At 41.9% G+C, this 12,350-nt stretch overlaps 1 protein-coding gene and 1 long non-coding RNA gene across 3 annotated transcripts in view; one reads left to right on the forward strand and one right to left on the reverse strand.

Annotated features, from left to right (window-relative positions):
- RSRC1 (arginine and serine rich coiled-coil 1) overlaps positions 1 to 12,350 on the forward strand; it is a 104,742-nt gene that overhangs the window by 8,654 nt on the left and 83,738 nt on the right. The gene's annotated exons all lie outside the window — the stretch shown is intronic.
- LOC116791792 lies at positions 606 to 1,332 on the reverse strand. The gene is made up of 2 exons (XR_004358868.1): positions 1,298 to 1,332; positions 606 to 808 (listed from the first exon to the last, which is right to left on the reverse strand). It is a non-coding gene; the product is annotated as an uncharacterized LOC116791792 (long non-coding RNA).

A 12,350-nucleotide genomic window follows, 5' to 3' on the forward strand; every position in this document is an offset into this window, starting at 1 on the left:
TTTGGGCTCCTGTTGAGTTCCAGGTTGTTTCACCAACAGTCTCTAAAAATCCAGTTCTCAATTGCAAGAATTGACTTTTTCCAAGCGGACCCGAGCAGTTTGTGTCCCTGGCTGTCCTGGGAAGCCGTGGAGGTGAAGCACTGGAGATGTCCTGGAGCACCAGCCCCCCCAGGAGCACATTCCCAGCCCTAATTGACCGCTTGGGGAAATCAAACTTCCCAAGGCAGTGCCGAGGGCCCTCCAGTTATCAGTGAGGGCACAGAGCTGCCAGGGACAGGGCCTTTGATGCCTTTCATTGGGATAAAACAAAAACCAGCCTTAAAAAAAGCTGTGAATGCATAAGTGCTGTTCATTTAGGCTCAGCCTCGAGCCTCATTACACAGAAACTTGGTTTCTGAGCGGTCCAGGTGTCGTGGGCACAGAAGATGTTTGGAGTAGAGCTGCTTATTTTTGTAAACCCTCTTATTTCTCCCTTTGGAAAAGGTGGATGTGCAGGTTGGTTTGTTTGAACGCTTCAGTTTTCTGTTTGGGAAAGGCACTCAAGAATGTGATCCCTTAGTGGAGGATTGGTTTTGATTTCAACATCTCTCCGTTCTGAACCATCGTGTATTTTAACTGTTTTCTTTAATCCTCCTTTTCTTTACTCCCAGAGCTCTGGCCATGAAATAGAATCTGTTTTCTTGCTGCAGAGCTCGTGTTTCTCGAGCAGCTCTGCAAACCAATACAGAGCAGATGTCTTAGGATGCTTTGGGAATCTTAGACCTTCACTCTCTACTGGGTAAATTGTTGCTCTTCCCAGAGATGGTTTCTAGGAGTGAAAGAGTGAAATCAGAGTGAATTGAAGGAGTTAAATCAAAATATGAGCATCAATGTGTTGGTATTATTGATATGATACTAATATATAAACTATATTATGATATAGTATATGTATTAAGTGTATTAAAATATTATATATCATAATGTACCATAATATATATTATGTATAATGCATAATATTAATACACAACTAATATAACAATATCATTAATATAGTTATGTTGTCACATAGCTATTATTTACTTATATGTACATATTATTATATTTATACTATTATCAGTATTATTGATATATGAAAATAATAGAATTTAGTAGTAAAAATTTACTGGTTCCTCTATTCCCGTCTTTCATTCTTTTTAATTCTAATAACACATGGCAGTAACAGAATCTAGTTCAACATGCTGGCAAAAAACCTGTATTTCTGCTGAAAAAAGTGGTTTACACTATTTTTTTCTGTGGGACTCATCAGAATGTAAAGAACCTGAGCAAGAGAAACAGTTGTGCTGTAGAAGAAGAACACAAGGAGCTGTCAATCCCATGTGTTCCAAGACATCAGCCTGAATGCTGTTGGATGTGGTGAAGTCCATCCCTGAGGTTGTGGGTGCTGGAGTGAGGTGATGTCACAGCCCTAATGCAGCTTTAGGGGGGGGTGATCCAGGAAGGGCCTGCAGTGATAGAAGGGGAATGGCTTTAAACTGGCAAAGAGTGGGTTTAGGTGGGATATTGGGAAGAAATTCCTGCCTGTGAGGGGCTGGAATGGATTTCCCAGAGAAGCTGTGGCTGCCCCTGGATCCCTGGGAGTGTCCAAGGCCAGGTTGGACGGGGCTTGGAGCAACCTGGGCTAGTGGAAGGTGTCCCTGCCCATGGCAGGGGTGGGACTGGATGAGCTTTCAATTCCCTTCCCACCCACCCCATCCTGTGATTCCATGATTCTCTATAAGCCACCACCTGTGCCCTGGAGTTCTTTGCTCCCTTTGGTCCAGGATTTCAGCCTTTGCTCCATAGCAGGACCTGGCTGTGTGTGAGCAGGACAGTCCCTGCTGCACTCAGGGCTTTTGGTACCTTTCAAACAAATTTTATCCCAGGAAAATCAATTGTCCTTCAAGATCCAGGTGGGCAGCTTCTAATTTTGGTGGTATCATGGCCAGAGTGAGCTTTGGGAGTGGGTTCATGCCAGATAAAGCTGAATAAAATTGGGATACTGTGACTCTTCCCTGACTGTCCCTTTCATCCTTTGGTGCTGGTTCTCCCACATCTGAACTTTGAGACACTTGGAGTTTTCCAGTTTCCAAGGGAAGACACTGAGTCTCCCAAAAATCCAAGAGCCAGAACGTGAAGAGCTGATAACACTTCATCTGGTCCTAATCCAGGTTTATTGGCATCAAACTTTGGCAAAGCTGCACTTGACTTCAGTGATTCCAGATTTTACTGAGGTGTGATGTTACAGGAAGAAAAGGGTATCAAAAAAAAAAATGGAGATAATTTCAGGCACATGTCGAGTTTTTGTCCTTTTGCTGCTAAAATAGGGTTTGAGTAACTATGTGAGCAAAAAAATTGATGCTAAATATGTGATCACATTAGGAAAAATGTGAAAACTTGTATTTCTTTGCACGTTATGTAACTGGAGAGAGATTTATTTAAATATAATGTCTATGTAAAACAATTAAAATCTAGGAGAAGATGGGAATTTAACATCTATGCCGTAATTTTAAGCATAACTAACATATTTTGGTTGCATTCCTGTAGATTTTTTTTTTAATACAGAATTTTTAAGTTTTCTGCAAATATTTATATGCAAACCTCCAAAGTCCTGTGAAACATATGCTTTCAATCTGGAGTCGATTATCCATAAATATTCCTTTAAGAGAGTCTCCAGTTGTGGCTTTCATTGGGTCGTATCATCTTCTAGTAATGCAAAGTGAAAATCTCTCAATGAATTGAAAGGTTTAGATTATGCTCAGCTGAAATAATGATTTAAATTTTTGTTGTAATTCTGTGCCGCTGATTTATATCCTGGAAGTGAAGGCAAGGGCAGTAGTGTGGTTTTATTATTTTAAATTATTCATATACTCTTAGATATCTATTTTTCTTCTCTAGTTTTTGCTTCTCCTCTGTGAAAACATGCAGGGATGAGCTGCATTGTGATAGAATTTAAATTAATCTGTGGCTTAGCACTGAAAATCTGTTCCCAGTCCATATCAAAAAGATTTGCTAAAAGTTTGCCTGTTAAAGCTCTGAGCTTCTTGATTGGAGAACGGGGAAAAAAACCCGAGAAACCTCTTTTTCCTATTTTTCTCCTATATCGTCTTCTTGAAGTTCTTCCAAATTAGATTTTAAATGCCAATTAGGAGGTTGAATATACTAAAATAAAAGCAAATACAACCAAAATGGCCTCACCTTATGGCTAGTTAGGCTTCCTCTCTCAAAAGCGGCACCTTTGCTCTGAGCGTGGCTTTGAGAGAGATATCCAGCCTAATGAACACATTAATTAGAACCATAACTATTTATAAGATAATTAGAAACGAAGCCCGGTAAACTGGGCCTTTTTCCTGCAATTAATGGAGGATTAATTACTGGAGGTAATGAAGTGGATTTTTTTTTCAGTGCGGGGAGGTGAAGTACAGAGATGTGCAGAGGCTTTGTGAGCGCCGCATAATTATCGCGGGGCCGTTTGAGCGGGGCCCGGCTGAGAGCGCTAATCAGCGCCGTTGCATCATTATGGATGCACTTAAAAAGCCTCCCCACCAAAATCACTGCCTAATTATTTCTAATTGGCAGGAGTCTGTGTAGTCATTGAGCTGTTTGTAGCCATTTTAAGGTTCATTTAACTATCCTCGGGGCCATGTGATAGATATGGTGGTGGGGGGGAAAAAGCCGCCGCTCCGCGCCCGGCCTCGGCTGGCGCCGTTAATCAGGTTTGGTGGGCTCGGGTTTGAAATGCATTTGCTCATGCAGAGGTCAAAACCCGAAGTAGTCCAAGCAAAGTTTGGCTTTTTGAAGCCACTTGACTGCATTCATTAGCAATTAGTAAAATAATTGTGTCTGTCGCTATATTTGGATTTCCACGCGACTCGGGGCTCTTTCATCACCGGCCCTTCTTGTGGCATATTAGCTTCCCTGGAAAGCAAATATTCTTCCAACAGACCCTTTTAGCAACTTCAGTGCGGTGGCATATGTTCAGATCCACTCCTTTCTTCACTCATTTGTTCCCTTAAACAGCGCCCAACATTTCAACGCGAGCGTCTCGTTTGCTCCCGATTGATTCCCCAGTGGAAGTTTCTACATTTTGGGGCTTTTAAGGGTGTCTCCAAGGAATTAGTCATGAAGCATTAAGAGAGTAGTCAAATCTGTGACGTTTCCCTGAGTTTGGCAGTTAGGAGCATCTATTTCCAAGATGTTGACAGCTCTGGATATCCAAGGAATCTGTATAAGAATCCCGGTTGTCTAAAAACTCCTCCTTGGGTTGGGGCGCTGCCACCATCAGTAATGTTGTGCCCATCGTTCCAAAATGCCCCTTTTGGAGATGTTGTAATTAGGGTGGAGTTGCTTTATCTCCTGCTGTCAGGTTTAACGTGACATCCCATTAGGAAAGTGTCTGGGAAAGTTCTCCGGGAGCGTGTGGGCCTGGTGGGCGTAATCAGGACCATGTGGGGGGTGTTGTGAGCCTACACGAACCACTCACACAGCTCAGGAGGACACTGCTGAGCAAATTGGAGGCTAATAAAATACAGGGCAGCCTGGCTGTTTTTGCCACAAAAAAATGTGGTTCTGGTAATTTAATATTAATACAGAACCTGAACAGTTATTCTTTAAACTTACGGTTAAAGTGCGAGGTTGACTGAAAATAGTTACTCAGTAAAAACCAACAAAAGCATCATTTATTAGTGAAATGTTAGCCCAAATAAGAGATATTAGTCCAAATAAGAGAATGGTAATACCCTGATTGCCTGTGGTTAATCAGCCCACCCTTATGTTAAATTATAACAGGAAAGTGCCAGCCAGGACTCAAGCTCTTCGTGCTCTTGGCAGCATCAAGGAGAATCCAAAAGAGAACTTGAGGCCCAAGGACTTGGAGTTGGATTAGTAGCAGGAACCAATAGGTGTGAAGGAGAAAGAAAGTTGGGGAGACATGAAAAATTCATACCAGTAAACCAAGTGTCTGCTCATGGTGTCACCGTGGGCAGGGGGACATCAGGGACTCCTGGAGAGGCACTGGGAGGTGCCAGAGGGGTGACAGGCAAGTTTTCCCTGTTTATTGTGTTGTTAATTTAATATATGTTACACCTTTCCATCCTGCAATCTCCTCATGTTCCCGTTCCCTCCCCTCCAACGTCCCCATGGGGGTGTCAAACCTCTGGGAGTCGGGATGGGACTCTTGGGAAGAGAGCTGGGGAAGGCTTGGAGTGACTCACAGGTAGTGGGTTATTTTTGGAATTCCTTTTTGGAAATCATTTGGATAATATTCTCAGTGCTGGAAGTAACAGAGTTTCCATTTTAATTCCAACCCCCAGGTTTGGGAGTGGAGCTGAGTGTGGTACAGGAGTGATGCTGCTCTGTCATTATTTCCTGGGTTTGGGAGGTTCCTTTCTGTTTTAAACAAAAAAAAAACCAACAAAGCTTGGAAGAAAATTCCACGAGGGTCTTTGTTAAACAAAGGCATAGGTATGTAAAAATCACATTCTAATTGCTCTTTTTACCCATTTAAATTGGGACTAACACCAATTAGTTTGTGCTCAGCATCATCAGTTGATCACAACAGTCATAACACATTTTAAAGGGTAATAATCAAGTAGTTTTGTTGCTTTATTTATTTTTAAACAATCCAAATTTTCTTGTTTCTTGTTTTGGTATGTTTTGTTTTACAGTATTTTATGTAACAACTGCAGGTTCTATAATGGAAAAACTACTTTTTTTTTGTTTTTTTTTTAATACTAAGTGAAATTTTCAGAGTTTCTTCCCTCCCTTTCCTTGGAGTTTTTAATTAGTCATTAGAGTCGAGGTTTGGAAGGACAGAGCAGGGTTAGAGGTGATAACTCCCAGTAAAGCAGATTTTTGGGGCTGATAAACCTGGCAGCTCCATATTCCTCATCAGTCTTCGGGAATGAAGCTGTTCAATATTCATTCAGGAGAATATTAAAACCAGACCAGGCTTCCCTCTATCTGCCTTGTGTTTGGAAAATACAGAATATTACAGCAAGATGCATCTAACCTGCATGTAAATTAGAAAATTATCGTTGCATTTATAGGATGTGCACTGGAAAATAGGAAAATATCCAAACTGTTTATGATGTGTCTTCAAAAGGTTTTGAGTGTACGGTGTGATAGTTTTGCACTTTTTTTGGTGTGTTTTTAAAGCCTTTTTATGAGTGAATTTTCAGAGCCTTGATCCTATAGTCATGTTACAGCAATTTTCATGAAAGATGTTAAGTTTGTTTTGGTTTTAGCTTGGGAAAAACAAGGTGAGATTCTAAAAGTCTTTCTGTGTTCTTCGTACAACTTCTGTGGTGAAAATTATAAGTGGAATACCTCAAACCTCTTTCGTCTCCTAAAATTTACACCTGAACTGTTTGGTTATCACTGAATTAATGAAAAAAATTGCCACTTTTCTTAATTGTGAACACAGGAATGGTTTGATTTGTTATCAGTCAAGTAAAAGCAGACACACAGCTTTTCATTTAAGTGTCATTTTAGGTCATGGTGTGAATCAAGTCAGTCCCAGTGTTCCCAGTCTTCTACATTAGGTATTTCTTTCTAAGGACAAGCAATGACTTAATCTTGTCTGTAAGCAGGTTTTTTTTTGCTTTTTAAATGGTGCTGTGACTTGAAGAATGAGAAATATTCCGATTTTTTTTCCCCTGTTGTTTCAGTTTTGGGTCCATGCTGGTGGTACCTCCCTGTTTGAGTGCCTCATGTAGACGCTGATGGTGCTGTTCTGCTCCAGAGTGGTTTTTTGGGGGGTATTTTTGCAGGTTTTAAACATTTTAAACATCTGTTTAGGTAAGTCCCCTCAGTCTAATCTCAATCTGTGGATATAAATATACACAAATATCACAGTGTCCTGAAGCTCAAACCATCACCAGGGTCTCAGTTTGAGGGGTTTTACCACCACAAAACCTAAAATCCTGCTCTTGTCCCAGGCAGACAGAGGAGCAGCATTTTCCTGTCACTGATTTGAGCCGAGGCACGAGGGAAGTGGAACATTTCAACCTCCAAACCTCTCCTTTCTGCTCCTCAACATTTCACCACAATATCAGAGGTGTTGTCAAATTTACAACAAATAATTGCCTGGGCAGTGATTCCATCTGGACAATGGATCTGACCCTTTCTCAGGGCTCTGTGATACATCCAGATCCTCCTGTCGTGGCAGATGCAGAGTCACCAGAGAGGAATATTTGGTGTGTTTATTTAGAGTCCTCAAAGGAAGCTGGACCTTTGTTTTCCCAAATAGCTTCCAGCTGTATCAAGGATGGAATAACTACTCGTGTGTGTATAAATTCATTACAAAGTCTGATGGATTCATTTGCTAATAGAATTTGTTACTTTATTCCCTCATGAAGAATTCAAGTTTTCCTCCCCCCTTTTTTTTTTTTTTTTGGAAGGATGTAAAAAAAGATGTAAAATGTCTTTCCTACAGGGTTATACAACTTAAACTTTCCTGCAGCTCATATTTTTTTCTGGTTGCTTTTTCTTCAGACTAAGCAGTGGCAGTTCTGGAAATTGGTTGGGAGAGGAAGGAATTTCTTGGTGGCATCTTTGTGTGGCAAATCAACTACTGTTTTGCTCTTGCCTCGTGGTCAAGTAGGTTCAGAACTCCTGGATGAGCAGGAGACAAGTTGGATGTTCCCAACTGATTTGAGCTTTTTTTGTTTTGCTGTCAGATTATTGGAATATATTTGCTTCTCTTATCAACCTGAACTTTGGGGTTATATGGTAGTTTATATCTAGTATACCTGCAGATGGATATTGAATACATTTATGTAGGTGTATGTGATTTTATGCCCTTGAACTCTAGAACTTCCAGACAGCTTTGGATGAAGAAGGACAGGGAATCAGAGGGGTGGCTTTTCACTTAGTTTATTTAATAGCCAGGACAATGTACTATCCTCTGTTTCTTTGTTATTTTATCCCCTGAAGTTTATTACAATTAAATTCCATTCTTTTCTGCCCAGTCATGACATGGTTACAGGGATGCAGGGTTAGAAAAAAAGGCCTGTTTTGAGGCAGACTCTAAGAACATGTGAGAGAAATTCATGTCATGTGAAACCAGGTGTGTTCTGGCAGTGATGGTCCTAATTTGAGGTGAAATGTTAGCAAAGAGAGGCAGTTTGAGTCCTCCCACAGATCAGCCCTGGAAATGAACAGTACAACATGTTTCCCTCATGAGGATGAGGCTGAAGATCCTCAGATTCTTTGGAGCAGTTGTATCCAGGGCAGTTGGTGACCTCTGTGTAAGCTAAATCATGGAATCCCAAACTGGTTTGGGTTGGAAGGGACCTTAAAGCTCATCTCATTCCACCCCCTGCCATGGGCAGGGACACCTTCCACTGTCCCAGGTTGCTCCAAGTCCTCTCCAACCTGGCCTTGGACACTTCCAGGGATCCAGGGGCAACCACAGCTTCTCTGGGCAACCTGTGGCAGGGCCTCACCCCCCTCCCAGGAGGAATTTCTGGTTTCCAAAGGAATGCAGTGGGGAGAAAATCCCCTCCTGCTGGCACTGATAGAGTGAAGTTCCCAATTCCAGCGGATTGGTGGGAGCTGTTTTCCCAGCTGTTCTCCCATCCCAAATCCCAGCCAGTACTGCCCTTACTTTGACCACAACTGCTCCCACAGTCCTGCCTCTGCATCACAAACCCGTTGAAATATCGTGCCTGGAGTTTTCCACCCAGTTCTTGACCTGCTGTGGGTTCTCCAGCTCTTTGGTGGCAGCGTGGTCGAGCTGAGCCGGAGTCTGGGTGTTGTCAGCACTGTGTGTGGAGCCTTTCCAAAGGCTCTTTGTAGGATAGTCAAGGTGTTGTGGCAGAGGAGGCACCTTCATCTTCCTGGGCAGTCAGGTGAGGTGGCCCAGGAGGCTTGGATCTGGAGAACTCAATTTGTGACAAACCAACTGCTGGAGAACAAGCAGAACCTCCAGTGGTGTCCCCCCTCAGTTCTCCTCTCCGGCTGCATCCCTGAGCTCTTTGGGCCAACTTTCCAGTAACTGTTGCTTTTCCAAGGTTTTTACCTCCTCCCATGTTTGATTATGTGATTAACAGAATTTAGAGGTGCAGAATTGTTTGTTGCTGGGCTGAGCTGGTGGCTGTGTCTGGTGAATTCATTTTCTCAGCTCTGCAAACGGGGCTCTTGGTTGTCCCGGGGATTGTATTTGCTTCATCCTGCTTTTCCCTGGCACCTGGGATGATATTTTTTTAAATCTTAAATATTCCCTTATTTTGAAATGTGTTTTTTCGCTTACCAACTGTCCAAACTGCTGGATTGATACAACTTTTTTCCTCTTAGCACCAGTTTCCTTTCAGGCTTAAGCTCTGGCTCTGCTGCTGCCTAGTTTTGTTTTCACTCTCTTTATATTTAACAATAAATAACCCTCCTCCATATTATCTATATTTAACTCCCTCAACTACATGCATTTTCAAATTGCAGACTAATAATGACCTGACATGTTTTATAGATGTACCATATTCCCATTAAATATATATATAGTATTAATAATTTATCTGCCCTGAACAACTGCAATTGATATTTGAAATTATTTTACCTTTCCAATAACTTGTACGTGGTATTTTTTTTCCTGGTGGTGAAGTTGAGTTAAACAAGAAAGTTTCTCTTAATATGCTTTGAAAGAGAACATGGCATTTTTCTGCAGTTCCTTGTGTGTTTGCACTCTGTCTTTATTACCAAGGTGAATGTCCAGGTTTGATGCAGAGCAGTCGTGTCTCGTTGTTCTGGCCCAGACTTTGGATTTATGGCTCGAGTATTAATTTGTTGGGTTTGTTTGTGGCTATTGAGCCAATAATAATCTAATTAGGATTGTGGCAGGTGAGAGACACGTAGAAGAATTCCAGGGGAGGACTTGACATGTCAGGAACGTTCATTGCAGTGGGGGTTGCTGTTTGCCAACAAAATAGATTATTTTTTCATAAATTGTCCTTCACTGGAAGAGCTCAAAGAGAAGGAAACAAGCACTGTCTTGTTTTTGGCCTCTAACTCCTCTTTCCTTTCAAAAAGCCTCTCAGTGACTCTTTTCCAGTTGTAGGGTTTTGCACAGATTAGATTGGCCCTCTCAGATATAGTTCAGAGCTTTAGTGCAACATAATTGGGGAAATACTAAACGCCACTGACCTCATTTCCTTCAGAACAATGAAAATTAATAGTTGCACGTTTTATTAGGCTGATATTCCAGATGTAGTGTACATTTAATTAAGTGTAGTTTCCTTTTGCTTATGGTATGTGTCTCTGCTTTCTGTCGCAAATTCTTTCTAGTTTTACAGTTTTCCACATGTTTTCTTTCACCATTTATGATTTTTTTCAAAGCAGAGCTGGGAGGATTTAAATCACTTTAGCATGCAGCAAAACAGTTCCCATTCAAACAATAAACGCCATTTTAAAAAGCCTTTAGATCTTCTGGCACTTCATAAATATAAATGTATAAAAACATTATGCAGTTGTAGTGCCCACCTGCTAATTAAATGCAGATTTCCTCAAACTTGTTTTAAAATCCGCTTATTTGTTTCAACTCTGTCTCTGCTCGGGATACATATGGCCCTTGTGAAACTAATTACGCTTATGGAGCAGCTGGGAAATTTAGTGCAACTAATTTTATCCAATATTTTACATTTTAATTGATTACCTGTGAAGAAATTAGCAAATTAACACTTATTGTGCAGTCGCTGAATGGGCTTTTATGGAGACTCTCAGTTTTTTTACAAGCGGCCCAAGTGTCGATGGAGTAAAAGCCCTTTCCTAGGGCTGGAGGGTGGGGAAGGGATGGGGGAGCCTGGATTATCCGGGGTGGGAATTTCGGGATCCTGAGCCATGCCAAGCATCTGTGTGTTCTGCAGCTCGGACATGAAAAGCAGATTGGAAAGTAATGGCTTTTCACAGAATTTTGGGAACATATGGGCTTATCTGGATCTAAGGGCTCTTTGAAGATCTTTGAACTTGACTAAATGACTTAACCTTTGGCTTGGTGGGTGGGTGTTGGTGGGTGTCACTTTGGGGGAAAGGGGGGGGTCCCTGCTGCAAATTTACTCTCCAGCTTCATTTTTCTTCTTTCTCTCTGGTAGTTCTATAATTTGAACGTTTTGGGACTTGCTGTAATAGGACTAATCGTGATTCTTGTTATTTTTCAACAGTAATAAAATAGGAAATCTTTCTTCTCTGTCAGATCTGTGGACTTTTGTTCTTGTTTAGTGATGAATTAGTGACACAGATGACTCTCTGTAGCTCCATTTGATCAAGTTTTATCTTTATTTCCTGTTCTGTAGATCTTGCAAGATACTTTAATAGGAATTAAAAGGGGGCTTAGAGAAGGGGGGAGAGGGATTTCACAAGAGCGTGGAGGGACAGGACAAGGGGGAGTGGGCTGGAGCTGAAGGAAGGGAGGTTTAGGTGGAATATTGGGAAGGAAGTCCTGGCTGTGAGGGTGGGGAGGCCCTGGCACAGGTTGCCCAGAGAAGCTGTGGTTGCCCCTGGATCCCTGGAAGTGTCCAAGGCCAGGTTGGAAAGAACCTTAAAGCCCATCCAGTGCCACCCCTGCCATGGGCAGGGACACCTTCCACTAGCCCAGGTTACTCCAAGCCCCATCCAACCTGGCCTTGGACACTTCCAGGGATGGGGCAAAGAATTTTGTACAATGATGGAAAATCCAGGAAAACTCCTCTTTGGAGGAGTCTGTGGAGCAGAATTCCCCATTTTTGAGAAGCTCCTCACTCATATCCCAGTGACACTCACCTGCCTTCCTCACCTGTGTCCCTGGGAGAGGGAACACAAACTCTGTCAGGGCTTTCCTGTAAGTGTGAAATCCAAAGGGGAAGCAAGGATTTGGGCTCTGGGATAATGGATTTTATGGTGTGAAGGGTTGCACGTGAAACAACAGTGGCAGCTTCTGGAGAGAAAACTGTTTGTCAGTTTGTCAATGCTCCTGTAAGGGCAGCACCACAAGTTTGATGCAATAACTCTAATTTTTCAAAGCTGTTTTCTGTGTATAAATGTCACCTGCCACTAGTTCTGCTTAGACATGGGAACCAACAGGAATCTGAGGTTGGAGCATCCAGCTAGTCTGAGCTGAATTTGTTCTTGTCTGCACCTAGAGAAGGAATATGTGAAATCAAGTTCAGATTTGAGCTGAGAAATTCTCTAGCAGTAAGTATTTTAGATTCCTCAGTTATTCCTGCTTGAAGGACTACACCCTTAAGTGAGGAATGGCCATGCATCAATTAAAGGTGATTTGTGTTGCTACAGGACTCCTTTTTTTGTTTTTGTTTTTTTTTTTGAGTTTTTTTGCTGTTTTGGACTTTGCATCTTACCTTCAGAGTTCT

Source organism: Chiroxiphia lanceolata, chromosome 10 (assembly GCF_009829145.1).
Source record: "Chiroxiphia lanceolata isolate bChiLan1 chromosome 10, bChiLan1.pri, whole genome shotgun sequence".
Taxonomy (NCBI): Eukaryota; Metazoa; Chordata; class Aves; order Passeriformes; family Pipridae; genus Chiroxiphia; species Chiroxiphia lanceolata.